The sequence below is a fragment of the Oryctolagus cuniculus genome, chromosome 6 (genome assembly GCF_964237555.1).
Source record: "Oryctolagus cuniculus chromosome 6, mOryCun1.1, whole genome shotgun sequence".
Taxonomy (NCBI): Eukaryota; Metazoa; Chordata; class Mammalia; order Lagomorpha; family Leporidae; genus Oryctolagus; species Oryctolagus cuniculus.
The window spans coordinates 114,530,192-114,550,258 of NC_091437.1; the positions used below are offsets into that span (position 1 = coordinate 114,530,192).

At 37.8% G+C, this 20,067-nt stretch overlaps 1 long non-coding RNA gene across 9 annotated transcripts in view; it reads right to left on the reverse strand.

Moving 5' to 3' along the window:
- The window catches only part of LOC103348075 (uncharacterized), a 216,952-nt gene that overhangs the window by 100,962 nt on the left and 95,923 nt on the right, over positions 1 to 20,067 (reverse strand). For 5 of the 9 annotated variants that reach the window (XR_007919107.2, XR_007919109.2, XR_007919102.2 and 2 more), the window contains 2 exons: positions 8,478 to 8,540; positions 3,144 to 3,197 (listed from right to left, as the gene is read on the reverse strand). The exons of 2 other annotated variants lie outside the window; for them this stretch is intronic. This is a non-coding gene — a long non-coding RNA (uncharacterized lncRNA). The remainder of the gene's footprint in view (positions 1 to 3,143; positions 3,198 to 8,477; positions 8,541 to 20,067) is intronic. 2 more of the 9 variants (XR_011389493.1, XR_007919103.2) reach the window with 1 other exon arrangement.

The window sequence follows — 20,067 nt, forward strand, 5'->3', positions numbered from 1 at the left end:
AGGTTCAGACACACTAAAGTGCTCACTTTCCCAAACTCATCTGTCCCCTACCTCTGCATATTTTTCACACATTGTGTATTGTGCCTAGGAAGTTTCCTCATCAATCCCCATCTACACTCAGAAAGGCTCTGTCCAGTCCCATTTCCTCCCAAGAAAACTCCCTACATCCCTATCTCAGCCATGGTTGATTTATCCACTCCACTTCCATCCACAGGACACGTGATTCCTTCTATTCTGAAATGCATTCCATCTTATACTTCATTATGGTTAATTATATTTCCTACTACCCAAGTAATATAAATGACCTGAGAGCAAAAATTAAATGTGCATACTTCTATTCTCCACAGTATCAGAAAAGTGCTGTCTTCCCAATCCTCTGCACTCATTAAATTTTGTTCAAAGTTATCTCTCTTAAAAAATATAACTAACTGGCAATTAAATGACAGCAAATAAAAACTGTACATGTATGATGAATTTTTGAACACAGACAAAAATACAGCCTGTTACCGAAACCAACCACGATTTCCAGAAAATTATTAGCTCTTTCCTCCTTGGTTTCTTAGGAGACTGAGCCAGACAGCTTTTCTATGTGATACATTTGTTAAACAGGGTGTCTGACGCAGTCTGTCTGACATTGATAAACTACTTGAAATTTTGCATTAAAAAAGAGGGAGAAACAGCAGAAAGCCTTACTATTGCTTTTAAAAATGTTGCTCAGTATCGATTGTGTGAGGATATTTTTTATGGTGGCTAAGGGGATAAATGTGTGTGCCTTATACGAAATGCATGGAGAGACAGATAGCAGCAGAGAGGAGAAAGAAGATAGATGGAGATTTTATAGAGTCACCTCTGACAGAATGACTTACTTTTACTTCCTTCAAGCATAAGCAATAACCTTTCATTTTTCATTGACTAGAAAATACGTCAACAGAGATTTTCCTTTACTGAGATTTTCTTTTACGTATCCTCTTTCTTTTCTGAATCTTTGCGTCACTTATAAGGATTAAGATAACTCAGTTTCATCTTTCTCAATATAAACTATCAGTGTCAACATTCAAAATATAGGAATTCAGGGTAGATTTCTATAGATTTGCTCTTCTAAGTATTGTACTAATAACAAATAATACAAAGCATAAAAATTAATTTGAAAGATTTATAGCAACATCACTGAGTGCTTTAGTGATCATTAAGTTATATAACAAAATAACATTGGATTTGACTCACTAAGTTTCTTAAGAGCCATAGAAATTAAGTAATTCAAAAAATAACTGCCCCAAATCACTGTATTTGTTGTGCTTGATAATATAAAGAAATACCTAAAATAAGCTAGTTATGAAGGAAAGAATGGCTTATTTAATTCACAGTTTTGCACTGAGAGTCCAAGATAGGGCAACGTTACTGGTTTGGCTTCTGATGAGCACTGCTTGGCAACACTGGAGCACGTGCAGAAGAAGGATGGCACAGGAAGCAAGGAAGCAGCCAGAGCACCTGGGCTCTCCTCAGGCTTGTATAACTAACCTTCTCATGGGAGCCACTTCTCCACAGTGCCCCCAGTGACCTTAGGACCTCCCACCAATGCCACCTCCTCAACAGCATAATTATATTAAATCTCCACTTTCTTAGTATCATTTACTTATGACTTTGGGATTTCGGTATGCATGAGTTTGAAAGCTAAATAATAGTCGAACTATAGCACGCAGATTTTATTTGTATTGTATTTGTTGTAGCAGGGAGCATCAGCTTCTACATTTTCAAATGTTTCTTTTCTAAAATGACCAAATTTTAAAATTTACTTTGTTAAATATTATAAATCAGAAAACATGAAAATAGTCAATGGTTTTATCTTTGCTCACCCCAATAAGTTTTCCAAAAACTGTCATCTCTTAGCAGATCTGCATTAAGTTACTCTCTAGATTAGTTTTATTTATTTATTTATTTTATTTTATTTTTTATTTTTATTTTTTGACAGGCAGAGTGGACAGTGAGAGAGAGAGAGAGAAAGGTCTTCCTTTAGCCATTGGTTCATCCTCCAATGGCCACTGCGGCTGGCGCACCGTGCTGACCCGATAGCAGGAGCCAGGTACTTCTCCTGGTCTCCCATGAGGTGCAGGGCCCAAGCACTTGGGCCATCCTCCACTGCACTCCTTGGCCACAGCAAAGAGCTGACCTGGAAGGGGGCAACCGGGACAGAATCCGGCGCCCTGACCAGGACTGAACCCGGTGTGTTGGCACTGCAAGGCGGGGGATTAGCCTATTGAGCTGCGGTGCCGGCCTATAGATTAGTTTTACACTGCTAAAGACTACCTTTCATAATCTCTTATTAATTATGATATATGGATATTTATTTCATTTAATTATCACAACCATAATCAACTCAATGTATGTCTTCCCCCAAAATAGATATAAGGAATCTTAAAAAAGTTCACAAAAAATATCTTGTGAAAAAATATGCATAGATTTTAAAATTTTTGTAGCAGGAAAAACATTGTAGCTCAGGGTGTTAAACTCCTGCTTGGCATACCTGCATAACACGTCAAAGGGACTGCATGTGTCCCATCTCCACCTCCAATCCACCATCTGCTAATGTAAGTGGGGAACAGTAGACAGTGGTCCAAGTACTAGGATTCCTGTCACCTGTGTGGGAGACCCAGATGAAGTTCCCAACTCCTAGCTTCAGCCTGGCCCATCCCCAGCTATTGTGGCACTAGAGGAATGAATCAGCAGATGGAAGATGCCTGTCTGTCTCTGTCTCCCTCTCTCTTTGTCTCATGCCCTCTCTCTGTGTCACTTTGCCTTTCATTAAAGAAATAAACAAAATATTTTTTAAAGTATCAAAATAAAATTATCTTTTAAATCTACTTTTTGTGAATTATTTAAAGACTCCCATAAAACTTTTGTATTTACTCACTAAAAAAATGCATTCTTTCTCTTTTATTAGCATAGGAGGCCAGCAGGGAGGATGGGGTAACTGTTTATGGTGACATAATTGTCTAATGTCTTCAACAGTCACTAGAACCAGATCCACCCTTCTCTGTCTCAGAGAGAAAGAAAGAGACAATTATTTAACTTTTACACAGATCTTTTGGGTTAAGAACTATAAAGCTCAGCAAGTTAGGAAACTAATCCACATTTCCAAAACTCACAAATTGTAGGCTCAGGATACAATCCTGGACAGCATGGCTTGTATTTTCCTGCACCTATTGATCAGGAAATAATTAATTTCACCCAAGGAAATCACATTTACTACCACATTTAAAAAATTCTTATCTATGTCTATTGCTGATCAAAGGGAATATGAAGAAAAAATTTCCACAACACTGAAAATAGCACCAAGATTTACCAATGCTGCTCTTTTAGAAGCAAATGGATAGATTTTGGTAGTCTATTATTTTTAAAGGAAAAACTTGTTTTATCAATGTTATGGACAACTCAGAATCTAAACCATTCTGCTATGTATGATCACAGAAAGTGTTTTGGAAAGGTTTATATTCTCTAGATCCTCTTTTGAAGCTTAGAATTATGCTTCAAGGAAAGCCCATAATACACCTTGCTATTTGGCTTAGAGAACTGCTGATATCTTTTATCAGCAAAGATATTTATTCCTAAAAATGTTATTTTGCCACTTGGAAAATGTAGGCAACTCAGAAACTCTCTCAATGAAAAAATTATCACCTTTTCAATTAAAAAATATAACCACTTAAATGTATGGACATTCTAAGAATGGATTTTAGTTAGATTGTTTAGCTTAGAAACTAAAAAGTACAGTTAAATTTTAGTTTCAATAAAGAACAAAGAATTGCTACTATAGTATGTCCCATGTAGTATCTGGAATATAATTTCAATTAATATTTCAATTGTAATTTATTCAACATGTACATGGCTATCGCCTTTACTCTTTTACTTGTTTTTCCTGAATAATATCCTGAAACTTAGTTATTACTGTGTAATTATGTTGAAATTCAGTTATTGCTAGGAATCATTAGAAATGCAGCCATATAATTCAGTTAGTGAATACAGAACTAAATATCAGTCCAAAGCTGTTGTACATTTTTCTCTCCCTCTCTAAAAATAATGCACTAAAATTTAAATACTGCTCAGTTCCAAACTGGATAAAAAGATTTAATACTTTATCCCTTTTAGTATTTTTTTTTTGTTCTAGTTAATACTATTGGTTGAACTCTGTAATTAACACACAATTATTCTTAGGTGTTTAGATTTAACTGAAAAGTGATCCCTGTTAAATATAAGAGTGGGAACAAGAGAGGGTGGAGATGTACAATTTGGGACATGTCAATCAGACTTGCCCCAAATGGTGGAGATTCCAATACAATCCCATCAAGGTTGCATGTAACAATCCTAGCTCACTAGTACAAGTGATCAATTTCAGTTCACAATTGATCACACTGATAGGTCTAAGAGTCAAAGGAATCACAGAAACAAGACTTGTGTCTGATAATACTAACTGATAGAATTAAAAAGGGAGAGAATGATCCAACATGGGAAGCTGGATACACAGCAGACTCATAGAATGGCAGATGTCCTAAACAGTACTCTGGCCTCAGAATCAGCCCTTAAGGCATTCGGATCTGGCTAAAGAGCCCATGAGAGTAGTTTAGGCATGGAAAGCCAAGACACTTTGGCAAAAAAAAAGAAGACCTAAATGAAAGATCTCTGCAAGTGAGATCCCAGTGGAAAGAATGGGGCCATCAAAGAAGGAGGTACCTTTCTCTGAAGGGAGGAGAGAACTTCCACTTTGACTATGACCTTGTCTAAATATGATCAGAGTCGGTGAACTCAAAATGTTTCCATAGCCTTGGCAACTCATGACAAGAGCTAGGGAGATCACTGACGCCATAAACAAGAGTGTCAATTTGTTAAGTCAACAACAGGAGTCACTGTGTACTTACTCCTCATGTAGGATCTCTGTCCTTAATGTGTTGTACAATGTGAATTAATGCTGTAACTAGTAAACTGAAACAGTATTTTACACTTTATGTTTTGTGTGGGTGCAAACTTTTGAAATCTTTACTTAATATATACTAAATCAATCTTCTGTATATAAAGAGAATTGAAAATGAATCTTGATGTGAATGGAATGGGAGAGGGAGCGGGAGATGGGAGGGGTGCGGGTAGAAGGGAAGTTATAGGGGGGGAAAAGCCATTGTAATCCATAAACTGTACTTTGGTAATTTGTATTTACTAAATAAAAGTTAAAAAAAAAGATTTAAAATAAGGAAAAATTATCAAGGTTTGAGTCCCAGCTGCTTCACTTCCAATTCAGCTCACTACTAATGTGCCTGGGAAGGCAACAGAAGAAGGTCCAAGTACCTGGACTATCGCCACCTATGTGGGAGACCTGGATGGAGTTTCTGGCTCCTGGCTTTGGTCTGCCCCACAGCCTACCATCACAGTTATTTGGGGAGTAGATGGAAGATCTCTTGATTCTCTCTCACTTTAAAATAAATAAAATAAATCTTTATAATAAGAAAAAGAAAATTATCTTATGTGTTTAAAGGATGTGGCTGTTTCAGTTTTGGAGCCATGTATATATCCACTGTGCAAAAGTATCAGCCACTTTATATAATTATAATTACATAAATGCGTATTACATATAATAAGACCATACAGGAAACTTAAAATTTGCTTACCCAAACTAATAAACATTTAAAACTTATGAAAAATACTTTTTATAATAATTATTCATTTTATAGCTTCCTGTGAATTGATTAAAAACTTATAGGTAAGTGTTTTCTAATTACCTAACGCTGAAATTTTTTCTATTATAGATTTAAATTGCCATAGCTTGGGTATGTGCTTGGCTTGTTTGCATAACTTCTATTTATGTTCTTGAACTGATGAAGCCTGCAATGTTCAACATACACATGCACTGTTTTAATGTCCGCCAATATGACCAACAAACTCCATTTCAGAAAATGGCACCCCAATCATCCAGTTATTCCAATGCAGAATCGTGGTTGCAACTTTGATTCCTCTCTGTTCCCCACCTCTCACATCATCCTAAGTCCTATCAACTCTAGTTTTTAAGCGTGTCAGAATCTGTCCCTTTTCTCCATCCCCATTAGCAAACTCCATATGGAGTCCCCATCCTCTGGAACATGGGTTGTTCTGAGAGCGTATTTGTTTCTACTCATTGACTCCTGCTTCCAAGCGATCCTTTTTGTTCAGTGCTGCTGCACAGTAATCTTGTAAAAATGCAATTCTGATCGTGACCCTCCCTTACATAAAAAGCTTTTATAGTTTCTTATTCTCCTTATGATAAAAATCCAAATCTTTAACCTGGCACTCTGTGATTTAAGCTGGGCCTTTCTTGTCAGTCTTGGGGAAGACTTACTGGCCACATAGTCAAGGATAAATCCTATCATTTTTTATTGTCTCAGTAATTTATTTCTCTGCCTTATGACCACATCAAACTAATAACTAATAATTTTGTCATAATGTATGCAATTATGTGCCTTTTTAAAAAAGTCTATATTCCCTACCAAATTGTAAGCTGTTCATAAACTTAGTCTTTATGAGTATTTCTTCACCTCCACTCTGTACAGCAATGCACATACATAGAAGTATTTACAATATAATAAAAGATAAAATGTATAAATATTTGTGAATCCCTCAAAATTAGCTATTAAAGTGAATATTTGTTCCCACCCAATGTATTTGCACTGCACTCTTCTAGCAAGGAAAGAACTGTATTAAATAGATTTTTTTAATGTTTAAGTAGATTTTATATCCTTTCTAGGAAAATTCATTTGAATATTCACACTTTCTTCTCCTGCCAACATGTTTCAAAGTCACACACCAAGAAAATTCTGAGAACAGCTGGCTAGCATATTTCTTGATTTTTTTTTACTTATATAGGAAATAAGAAAAGTCATAAAGATCAGGCCAGTTTATCATTTTCTCAAAGAAAAGAGCCTCAGTAACCCTTTGAGTTGAGTTGAGTTTGTTTGAAAGAAACTAGCACATAACAAACTCTAGGACATCTCCTAAGGTAAATGTTAGATGCTTCTAGGAGGCCTCAGTTAATTTTCCAGTGTTCATGACCAAGTCAAAACAGAGGCTGTTGAAAAGGTATTTCAGTTGGTGGACCCTGAGAATCACTTCAAAAAATGGAATTTGTGTACAATGGAAGAAGAAGCACTATGCTATGTTCAAATGCCAACACTAAACTCCCAGTTTCCATGGTGTTACTGCTAATCAGGGCAATTTAAAAGAGGAACAGAAATAAGGCACCATTTAAGTAGATCACTCAAGCTTACAGCAGAGTCTAATCACTATGTCTAATTACAAAGAAAAGGAAACCACAAAAGAAATTATTTCAAGTACGCTAAGATTGATACAATAAGATATTAACAGATAAACAAGTGATTGCCACCTTAATGGCACTATTTGGAGAGATGTAAACAAATGAAACACCGAAAAAATGCAGGACAGTGATTTCTGACATATTAGATTGTCTGGCAAAAATATATATTAACTGAAATAACAATAAATCAGCTGAAACTACTAATAGTATGAGAATATTTGTATTCATTTTCAAGGATGCTACAGACAAGATGCATGAGACAAAAGGAATTTTTTCTGAAGGCTATAAATCTGAGGTCAAGGTACTGGCATGGCTGGTTTACTATGAGGGTCTCTCCTCTTCTTTTCTTTCGTTTAACTTTTTCTTTTAAAGTTTTATTCATTTGTTTGGAAGGCAGATCAATATGGGGGAGGGGTGTGGAGGCTGTAACAGAGAGAGAGAGAGAAAGAGAGAGAGAAAGAAAGAAAGAGCGCTTCTATCCACTGGTTTACTCCCTCAAGTGGTCACAATGGCCAGTGCTGGGCCAGCATAAAACCAAGAACCAAGAATGGATCAGAAATGGAGAATCGAGGACTTGAACTGGTACTTGGATATGGGATGCCAGCACCAAAGCACAATGAGTTAATCCTTGCATGCAAGAGAAGCCCATGAGGGTCTCTCCTCAAGCTTGAAGATGGACTTTGTGCACACAGGGTCATCTTTCTGTGCCTCTGTTCTAATCTCTTCCTATAGAGTCACCAGTCATAATGGATTAGGGTTCAGTTATATGACCCCATTTTACCTTAACTACAACAGCTCTCCTCTCTTCCTACAATTTCATGTTCTGAGTTTCAGTTATCTGTATTTAACCATTGAACAATTGTCCAAAAATATTAAATGGAAGATTCCAGAAATAAGCAATTCATAAGTTTTAGCTTGCACTACTGTTCTGAACTGTGTGATGAAGTCTAACACCCTTCTGCTCTGTTCCACTTTCCACTTGGTTCCATTCAGTGTGAATCATCCTTTACTTCTGCGTGGCCGTGCTGTACATGCTACCAACTCATTAGTCACTCAGCTATCCTTCTTATCAGATTGGCTTAACAATATCACAGTACTTTAGTTCAAGTGATCCTTATGTATTACCCTGACACTATATAGCAAAGTGATTTACCTCACTTCATAGACTCATGTAGGGATTTTATCATCTCTCATCACAAGAAGGGTGAGTGCAGAACTATGAGAGAGAAAGATGACATTCACATAGTTATAATCATTCTATTTTATTTTCAGCTATTATTGTTCATTTCTTACATTGCCTAACTAATAAACTAGACCTTATCATACATTTGTAGTATTGGAATAAACATTATCCATAGCATTTTATAATATCTGCAGGTTCAGGAATCCACTGAGCTCCTGGAACATATCCCAAGCATAACAGGAGACAGGATCTATTTTCATTTATTTGAAAGGCAGAGAGACAAACAGACCAAGATTGCCTGTCTATCGATTTACTCTCCAAATGCCCACAACCACCAGGGCTGAGTCAGCCCAAAGGCAGGATCTGGGAATACAATCTAGGTCTCCCACATGGGTGGGAATGACCCAACTACTTGACATATTACTTGCTGACTCAAACAGCTCACATTAGCAGGAAGCGAGAGTCAGGAGCTGGAGGTAGGTATTGAACCCAATCCCCTTTATGTGGGATGCAGGTACATCAACCATTTGCCAAGCACCCTCCCCTACTATACCTTTTGAAAGACCTTATATTCAAATACATTCACATTGTGAGCTATAGCTTGTGAATTCTGGAGACATAATTCAGCCTGTAACGGCTTGTCTCTTGCAAAAAATCTTTTATTTTTTTTTCTGCTTATTGAGACATAAATCAGATACTATGAAATTCATTCTTTTAAAGTATACAATTATATTTCTTTGGATTCTTGGAGAAAGAAGTCTACATATATTTACTTTGAGGAGGGAATTTGTATTTTCTACTTTTTTCATTTTTATTCAACCATTAAGAACTTTCTTTAATATTTCCCTGTAGATATCATTATTGATGCTTTAGTATGGTAGCAGGTTGGTAAAAAACAGATGGCCTGACAATAATTTGTGCTCTGAAAGCCTCAAGAATTAGATGTTGCCCTCATACAGCTTCAAAGAGCTTCCATAGCTAAGAACTGGCCTTGCTTTTCAATGAACCCCAATATTCTCCCAGGCTAAGCCCCAGAGGTAGAAAGCTGGGGCCTAATCACTAAAGTTTAATGAGCCAGTCATGCAACAGCTGGGAAAATTAGCTCCTTCGAGGCCAAGACGATTTCTACTTCATAGCGCAAAGTCACTAAAGAATACGTAAAACTTTGCCTTCAATTCTTTAAGAGAATGAACAGAATTTAGCAGAGAAGGGAATAGGCGCTCAGACTCATAGGGTTTCTTCTCAAATACAGACTGATAGGGACACAACAGTCTTCAGAAAGTAATTTGAAGCATTCAGCCCGGACTTGGAGACGTTGAGGTCTCACACAGTTTCAGTGGTTGAATAGAATTTTTACACTTCTAATCAGATGATTTCTTCTGCTTTCTACCTCTCTTTTCTTATCTATTTAAGCCAATGATTGTGTAAATCTTCAAATTAAAATATATTTGAGCTGATTTTCCAACTCAACCATAATTGTATAAATGACTGCAGGGCATGGCCAAGAAACAGTCCATTCCACCATTCACCTCCAATAGTAGGAAGATCACACACGTAAACATCTTCTCCAGATGTAAATACACTGAGACATGCACTGGCATTGGCTGAAATGGAACGCAGCACAAAGCCTCCCAAGCGATATTCTCCTAATGGTTGATCATAATAGTTGGTCATTATAGTGCCAGTTAGAACATCTCCTTTGTTAATACCAAGTTGTATTTGTGAAATACAACTTTCTCCCTGTATAAGTAATGTGAAGGCTTCTTATTCACCTGAAAAATACACCTTGCTTTCTCTGTAATAGGAACAGTAATGTGGGGCCAGTATTGTGGCGTGGTGAGTAAAGTTGCTGCCTATGGTGCCAACATCCCATATGGGCACCAGTTCCATGTCCCGGCTGCTCCACTTCAGAGTCAGCTCTCTGCTGGTGGCCTGGGAGGGACAGTGGAGGATGACTTGAGTGCTTGGGCCTCTGCTACCCATGTGGGAGACTTCAAAGAATCTCTTGGATCCTGGCTTGAGCTGGCCTGGTCCTGGCCACTGTGGCCATCCAGGGATAGAACCAGCAGATGAAAGATCTTTCTCTGTCTCTCCCTCTCTCTATAGCTCTTTCAAACAAATTAATAAAAAAGAAGCAATGTTTACTTTCTACAACAGAAAGTCAGATAAACTATGACAGACATGCAAACATACATACACATATAAATCACATACACATACTCATATGTATATAACATATACATGTACATTATTAATGTTATAAGTTACCTAATTTATAAAATGAAAGATAAATTTTATGCTTATTTTTTATCTGATGAACCAAATTAGTTCTATGCTTATTAAAAATCTGCAGAATAAATGTTCTACCAAGTGAGGTGCTATTACTAGAAAATTAGTAAGCTACTTCATAATATTAGTATCATAAAATATATACTTGCAATGAAATAAAATTGTCTTTTTCTTAGTCTTGGAAAAAGTCATTACATAGCAGCATGCCAATTAATATTTTTTGTGTTTTTCTGCAGGCTGTTGGTGCCCCTGTGAGAGCCAAGAAGTGCACTTAAATCAGTGCTGTTTTCCTTGATGGTTGCATTGATCCAAAAGCCCACTGAAGTCAATAAGATTTTGTCTTTTACAGAAATGTTGCACTTAGATTATCTCCACAGGAAAGGATAGAAAAGAAAAAAAAAATTCTTGGTACAAATAGCTCTGTTACTTTCAAACCACCCAGCCTGATTTATTTTTATACATATTAGAAGGTTCACTCATCTTTAAAGTGGATTTTGCACATTTTGAGTAATACTTATAGTAGTGGTATAATTCATCAAAGAAGACAGTGAAATTTGAGTTCTCTTCTTTCTTGAAATACTAATTTTTGGGGTTTTCATATCAAGCAGTCTCCTTTAAATTATCAGTACAATAGTTCTCCAGTGCCTCTGGCCAGATCACAAAGATCCTGGAGGGAGCCTTCCTTGATTGCTAGGGCAGAGCTGATTACTCTAGCACCTTTCCTACATTTGCAGGGCAACAGCAAATGCTTCGAGGTGTGGGCCATCAGTCAGAGCAGCAGGCTCATCACTACTGCAGGCTGACAGTGCCAGAGAAAAGAGAAAATGTCATGCAAGATACTTTGTCCCCATGGCCTGGGGTTTTAGTCTTTGAATTATCCTCCTGAAGGTCTCTCGTCTAACATGCACACGCACACAAATGCTAAGAACCTCACCCATTAAGATGTTGCTCAACTGGACATCTGCTCTGTGAGTTAGACACACCCCGTTCTTTGCTGTCTTTGGAATTCTTTAGGCCTCTTCTTTAGGATTTGGAGTTGCCATGAGGATCAAACATAGTGAGACTTTGGAAGTGTCCAGCTCACCAGGGCTCTCAGAAATGACAGGTTCTTCATTTACATTGCTATTTTGTCTTTGCAGTTCTCAGATGTGAACAAACAAACAAAACACAACAGCTCCAATAACTATTTTCTTTTTTTGACAGGCAGAGTGGACAGTGAGAGAGAGAGACAGAGAGAAAGGTCTTCCTTTGCCGTTGGTTCACCCTCCAATGGCCGCCGTGGCTGGCGTGCTGCAGCCGGCGCACTGCGCTGATCCGATGGCAGGAGGCAGGAGCCAGGTGCTTTTCCTGGTCTCCCATGGGGTGCAGGGCCCAAACACTTGGGCCATCCTCCACTGCTTTCCCGGGCCACAGCAGAGAGCTGGCCTGGAAGAGGGGCAACTGGGACAGAATCCGGTGCCCGGACCGGGACTAGAACCCGGTGTGCCGGTGCCGCAGGCGGTGGAGTAGCATGGTGAGCCACAGCACTGGCCTCCAATAACTATTGTCCCAGCAACATTTGTTTTCCAGAAAGTTCTTAGAGTAGGGTAATTAGATATTTAGTAAAAATGACAGGTTTGTCTGGGGTCGACACTGTGGCATAGTGGGTAAAACTGCCACCTGCAGTGCCTGCAAACCATATGGGTTGCTGCACTTCCAATCCAGCTCTCTGCTATGGCCTGGGAAGGCAGTAAAAGATGGCCCAAATCCTTGGGTCCCTGCACCCATGTGGGAGACCCAGAAGAAGCTCTTGAACTCCGATTGGCTCAGCTCCGGCCGTTAAGGCCATTTGGAGAGTGAACCAGAAAATGGAATAGGGTTTGGACCAATATTCTCAATGCATGTGATGAACCACATCAAAAGAGAAAAAATATTTTACACTGCATTTTTTATCATTATTTAAAATTTTATTTATCTGTTTGAAAGAGTTACAGAGAGAGAAAGGGGGGAGAGACAGATTGAGAGGGATTTTCCATCCACTGGTTCAATTCCCAGATGGCTAAAATAACCAAGTCTGGGCTACACTCAAGCCAGGAACTAGGAGCTTCTTCCAGGTCTCCCATCTGGGTGGCAGGGGCCCAAGTACTTGGGCCATCTTCTGCTGCTTTTCCCAGACCATTAGCAGGGAGCTGGACTGGACGTGGAACCTCCAGGACACAACCCAACCATACTGGATGCAGTGTTGCAGGCTGCAACTTTATATACTGTGCAAACAACTCTGGCCCCCATCATTATTTTAAAATCTAAAACAATATCACTATTATTGCTCACATGATTATTTGAATATGGAAACTACAAAGAATTTGTGGAAAATGGAATTAAATGATGTTTATTTGGGTACAAAATTTTTTTTGAAATTGAGGTAAAAACAAGACTTCAAATAAAAGGCTTATAAAAATTGTATTTTATGGAAAAAAAATGCATGGATGTTTTGTACCAAAGTAAGCTTTTGAAATTTCTTCATATATTTAATTTCCCTTTGGGTGCTTTGGGTGGAGAAGTGATCTTTTTGTTCTTTCTATATTTTTTCATTTTCTTTTTTTAGTGACCCATAATTGCTATACACAGTACAGGAGAACCACAAGTACATTATGAAGATTCCCAGAGGTGATGTGAATACAATAAAGCAGACAGATATCAAACCTAGTTTCTTAATGAGAACATACAATGCTGTGTCCTACATTGTGCCTTCGTTCCAATTTCTAATTATTTTCCTTTGTTTCTAAAGTCTGTTTTGAAAAACAAATTTGATTCAATTGTGTTTGAATGAGGGAAGGGACCCAAAGTGACCTGTTCAATTATGCAGGGATCACCATCCTAGTGCTCAAAGAGGAAAATTGACTGAGCCTCTCAGGACAAAGCTTACAACCTCAAAAAAAAAAAAAAAAAAAAAAAAACACACACAAAAACAAAAAAAAAGAAAAAAACACACACAAAAACAACAACAACAACAAAAAAAACAAAAACAAAAACAAAAAACCCAAAAACCCCTGAAACTTCCTTTTCAGATGCTGTGGGACAACCATTAAGTTGTGAATGTGAATGACACCGTCTCCACACTGAGCAACCATCCCACATCCTGAGCGCCTCCTAACAGCAGTGTGTGAGGCCCCTTGTACCATTCTAACATGCCTTACTTTCATTAGAACAAATACTTATGGCCATTTCATACATGGTAAAGAGGTTTTGAAAAAATTATAGAACTGAGCTTGTTTTGCAACTTGGTACATACTGGTTTGTATGCACAGGAGTATTTGAAACTGGCTTTCTATATAGTTTTAAAATAAAGTTATACAAGAGAAAGAAGAAAGTGTTTTTGGAATGCTTCACCAGGTTTAATATATCTAGTTTAAAAAAATCCTGAAGACCTAAGACGATAATGGGCCAACTTTTTCTGTAAATTTATGGCCAGAGAGAGAATATTTTAGGCTTTGCAGGCCAGCTGATCTCTGTTACAACTACGCCACTTTTCCATCATAGTATGAAAGCTGCCATAGGCAATATATAAACAGATGACTAGGTTGTGTTTCATTAAAAACTTATTGAATTTTACATGATTTAAATGATTTCACACAATTCCTGTTTTGATCTTTTTTGACCACTTAAAAATGTGAAAACGTTATTGGGCCCGGCGCTATGGTATAGTAGGCTAAACCACCACCTGTGGTGCCGGCATCCTGTATGGGTGCAAGTTTGTGTCCCAGCTGCTTCTCTTCCTATCCAGCTCCTTGCTAAATGGTCTAGGAAAGCAGTAGAAGATGGGCTGAGTGCTTGAGCCCCTGCACCCTCATGGAAGACCCTAAAGAAGATCCTAGTTCCTAGTCCCTGGCTTCAGATTGACCCAGTTCTGGCCACTGTAGACATTGTGAACGAGCAGATGGAAAACCTTTCTCTCTGTCTCTCCTTCTCTGTAACTCTTCCTCTCAAGTAAATAAATAAAACCTTTTTAAAAATGTGAAAATGATGCTTGGCTCACAGGTTGAATGAAAACAGCAGGCAGGCTGGATTTGGCCCACTGTTTGCAACGTGATCTAAGAGATAAATCACTTGCCCAGTCAGAGCCAGAACTAGCCCGTTATCTCTTCATTCCAATTCAACAGTCCTCTCTATTCTGTCCAATAGCTCCTTACCTAGAATTTCTAATATGAGAGATGCAAAAAGTGATTTGAGAACAAAACCATGAGAATATAGAGAGAAAGGCTGTTAAGACACTTAATCAGTAAGAACAAAAGGTGCATATCCAAGTAGCAGTTTACTTCTGATTGGGTAGTCTCGTAATTACAACAGCTGAGTGAAACTGTGTGGTTTTAATCTTCTATTTTTTATCTGCACTCATGTAGGGAGTACACAGGAATAAGTCCTGCTCCAGTACCATGGATTTCAGCATGAACAGCCATATTTAGTGAGAAAGAGTATAAGTGCAAACTATAGTAATTCAGTAATCAGGGACATTACTGATTATCTGAATTTTTGTTCCACTAAAAATTGACTGGCTGGAGTATTTGCTATAAAACTCCCAAAACTGGGTCTGCTATCCCATGCACACGAAACCAATTACATACATCAAGGTGGTGGTAACAAGGGGCCAGGCAGCTAAGGCTCAGTTCTCAGACTTCAGAGGGATTAAAGGTGATGAATCTTACAGTTCAAAGTTGGAGATGAGCAGTGTGTGACCAGCTCATGTGTGGGTCTCTGATTGGTCTACAGTGCTTCTGGACTTCCTTTGGTCAATGATAGGGACCAGTGTGTGTCCCTCTGAGATGGCAAAGGTGGGCTCTGGTCTATCTGGATCTAAGGGTAGATTGGGTATTGCACCTCCTGGTAAGGTGCTGCAAATCTCTCATCATGCAGGCTAGCACTGAGATGTTACCTAAAGGAGCAAATTGAGTCTTTGTGATTCGAGGTCTTATCTCTTAGTTTATCCTTGTGGCACTCTCTTAATTTAATGAAGGATTCTACAGAGGAACTGCAAGCTAAGGAAGAGATACTGGGGTGTGATAAATTATATCAAAGAGATTAGAGGTAGGGGACGCAGCTTCCTGAATATCTTGAGACATAAATTTTCAGGGAAAAATTTGGCAATATTTATCAAAAGTTTTAAATATTCAGATTTTCCTTTTCAAGAAATATCCTGAAATAATGATTCAAACTATAAACTAATGCTTGGATTTAAATGGGGTCAGCGCCATGGCACAATAGGTTAATCCTTCGCCTGCAGTGCCAGCATCCCATATGGGTGCCGGTTCTAATCCCGGCTGCTTCTCTTCCCATCCAGCTCTCTGCTGTGGCCTGGAAAAGCAGTAGAAGATGGGCCAAGTCCTTGGGCCCCTGCACCCTCATGGGAGACAGGAAGGAGCTCCTGGCTCCTGGCTTCGGATCAGCATGGCTCCAGCTGCTGTGGCAATTTGGGGAGTGAACCAACAGACAGAAGACCTTTCTCTTTGTCTCTCTTTCTCACTGTCTGTAACTCTACCTCTCAAGTAATTAAAAAAAAATTAAAAAAACTATGAACTAATGTTTGGATTTAAAGATACTCATTAATAGCATGGTTTTTAACATTTGAAAAAAGTAACAATCTAAATGCCTACAATAAGGTATAATCTAAATAAATTATTCTACATTTTTATATTAAAGCACTGGGCAGCTATTAAAATTGATATGAATTTTTCCTTTATACCATGTTTATTACAATGAATGATGTTCATGATATACTACAAAGTATATACAGTATAATATCATTTTTCTTTTATGGAATAGAAAAAAAAGCTAAAAGAAGAAGAGGGTGAATTAGCAGAATGATAGTCTACAAGCACAAAAGCTAATATTCTTGAGTATTCATTCCCTCCTATCTATATGCTATAAATCATTTGATCCTGTCCTTTTTACTATTTAAATGTCATTTAAGCTTACAGTTATCTTTATCACTACTGTTATAATCTGCATTTGGAAACATCATTTTTCATGATTTTGTGAAAAAGCTATATAACTGACGTCCTTGCCCCAATATTACCCTTCTTAGCATCCATACTCCAGAGAATCTAGAGAGAGAAAAACGTCTTTTCATTTAAATGCCCGTCTGAAAATGGCATGGTTTTCAGGATAAAGCCTAAAGTTCTTAGCATCACACGTCAGACCATTGAAAGTAGCCCCATTTGCCTCCCTGACCATGCGTTCACAGGATGTTTGAATTGGAAGTGGAGCTGGGAATCAAATCCATGAACCCCGATATCTGATGCAGGCACACCAAGTAGCATCTTAACCTCTGTGCTATACATCTGCCATCTTTGCCCTTCCAAAAACAAACATCTCACCATATAGTTGTAATTCGTCTTTTATAAAGGCAAAATCATTGCTGTTCAAAATAAAAATCTAATTTTTTATTTAATACCAAATCTAATATTAACATAGGCAATCACTTTAGTAATACATTACAGCACCTCATTCAGTAATGGAAAAGGGACAGTGGAAGGTTGAAATTTCAAGGTCTCCATCAGTTTTTCCAAAAGCTTAAAAGAACCAGAGGAAACAAGCAAATAACTCATTGGTTAACTAAACATTCGTGAGGCTTTTGGCAAGCAAGGGAGGCCTTATGTGAGAAGATGATTGAAAGCTAAATAGTATGTCAAATTCTATTTGTATTAAAACAATAAAGGTGGACAGAAAGTAGAGAAAAAAGGGAAGTCATGAGAAAAATGCAGATAAACACTTTTGTAGAAGGTCAGGACTGGAAGAACTCACCCAGTGGGAAATTAGCATGGTAGAGTGGCCAAGTAGATAAAGGACATTAGTATCCCTTCTAGAGAATGCCTAGGTGCACACATCACATTCCCATCTTCTGCAAACATTGCTGCTATCAACTCACAGCTGCACCCTTGTGGGAATCACCTAGTCATTCTAGTCTAGATAAGCCTGAGAGGTTGCATCCTTTCCCCAAGAGAGCCTGCAGCCAATCACTAGTTCACTGGAGTTCAGGATTCAGAACCAATGAAAAGCACTGGAGTATGCATCTCTAGGAATTTGTGGAAAGAACAGGAATGATAAGACTTCTCACAGAAAATGGGACCTGTAGCAGATGAGGTTGATGCTGCTCCATACCCCTCAGTGTATCCGCAAGTGGTTTCCAGCATGCAGACAGAGTCCCAGCACACTGACAGCTCTCCCTGAGAGCCTTATCCAATACTGCAAAAGAGAACCTGCCTTAGCACAAATGCAGCCAAAAAGTGCAGGGATATACCATTCTAGCAACAGAACTCAATCAGTTAGGGTGAGGGTCATGGACAAATTCAGTGGCATCCCTAGCAGGATGGATTCTCAAAGGATCATCAGTAGAACTGAGTCTGATGTGCACACAGTAATTCATTCATTCAGTGCCCTTAATGGCTTTTCTCCCAATTGATTCTCATTTTTCCCATTCTCTCACTCTTGGTTCCTTGAATTCACTCCCAAGGAAATTACTTGCACCTAGATCTTATATGAGGGTCTGATTTTGAAGGAATCAAATTGTATGTAGTAATTATGCTAATTTTATTTAAATATGCATTTCTTCAAAAGTTTAATACAAATGTCACCTCTCTAGTAAGATTTCTTGGTCCCAGTGCCAGCCCAACCTATGCTTTAAAATTCCATGCATTACTTTCATATATTAGAAAAATGTGTGTGTGTGTGTTTTCTCATGGACTATGAGTGTTTTGAAGTTAGAAATCAGTGTTTTCTACCTCTTAACATCCCCATTGCCAAGTAATGATGTTAGTTTTAATAAAAGTACAAGTTGGAGTTATTTCTGCTATTAGTAACAGTATTAAGACAAAAAAGAGGGGAATAGTGAGTCTGAGGACTTCTGTATCGAATAACTAAACAATTAGGATGGTACCAAAAATCATTTTCTCCACCTCTGTTTCTATGGATCTGCTTCCTTGATGTTGGCCCTGCTTTCCATGTGATTGCAAAATGCCTGCAGCAGCAATGGTGCTAAACCTCCAAAGTTCATACCCAATAGGAAAAACAAAGAGCTTTTCACCTTTCACTGAACACAGAAGAAGTATCGCTGCATCTCAATAACTCTCAGGAGAATCACATGACCACCCTGAAACAATCATTGCTGCCCAGGGAATGCAATGTGGCCAGTGTGTTGAGTGCTGGGTCATTTGCCTCATACTTGACCTAGAGAGAGAGTTCCATCAAAAACAAAAGGCTGGAAAAGGAGTAAAATTTCCTAAAGTAATATCAGAATTATTAACAGAAGTGAAGAAACTCTATGCTAGAAAGCAGCTAATAGATGTTTCATTGCAATGAATAATTAATGAGCGGTAATATATTTAATTCTATAGAATTTCACTGTAATTCTTGCAAATAACTATCATGTTTGTATTTAGATTTATATTACTTTAACTAAAATATGTATAAACAAGTCTAATAAAAGGATCATTTTCATCTGGAAATTTCTCTCATCTTGATTGATTGGGACTTCTTTGTTTCCTTGCTCAGGCTCAGCGCCTTTGTCTGCTTGAATGGATAAAGGCATTTGTTTTAATAAAAACTTGCTTAATACTTGGAACTATGGCAACATATTTACATTTATTTCTAGGACAAGACTAAGTACAACCTCCAGGGAATAGGTTTGCCCCATTAACTAGAGCACTCATTGACTACAAAATGAAGAGAGTTGATGTTCTGAGGATGAATGTTAATAGGTCTTGAAAGAACTGGGCAGAGTTCAATGTTTATACAAATACAAAACACAATAATGTAAAAATGTGTCCAGGGAAATCCAAGACTTCCTCTGTGGTATGTATTTCACCAGGCTACAATTAGAGCATTAATGAAATTAGCATTGTATTTAAAGTGGAAAATAAAAATCTCACTTCATTTACAGTCTCCTTATATAATTTTACAAATTAAATGAAAAATTATCATTGAATTTATTAGTAAAAAACTATCTTCCAACCTCATGAAACTCATGGTTATACAGAGAAAATGACAATAAAAAACATTGAAGAAGATGTACATTTTTCTTAAAACTGGGGGGCTTACACAAAGATTCCCTCCAAAATAAAAAAATAAAAATTCCTTTAAATAGAAAAATATTCAGTACCTGTTCAGCAATATATATTTTTCAGAAGTATATCCATTATATATACATATATTTATGTATATTAAAATATCCAAGAGAGGGGAGTGAAGAAGACTTAGTTTGCTTCATGAGTTTTACTCATATCTCCTTTTTCTTCACCCT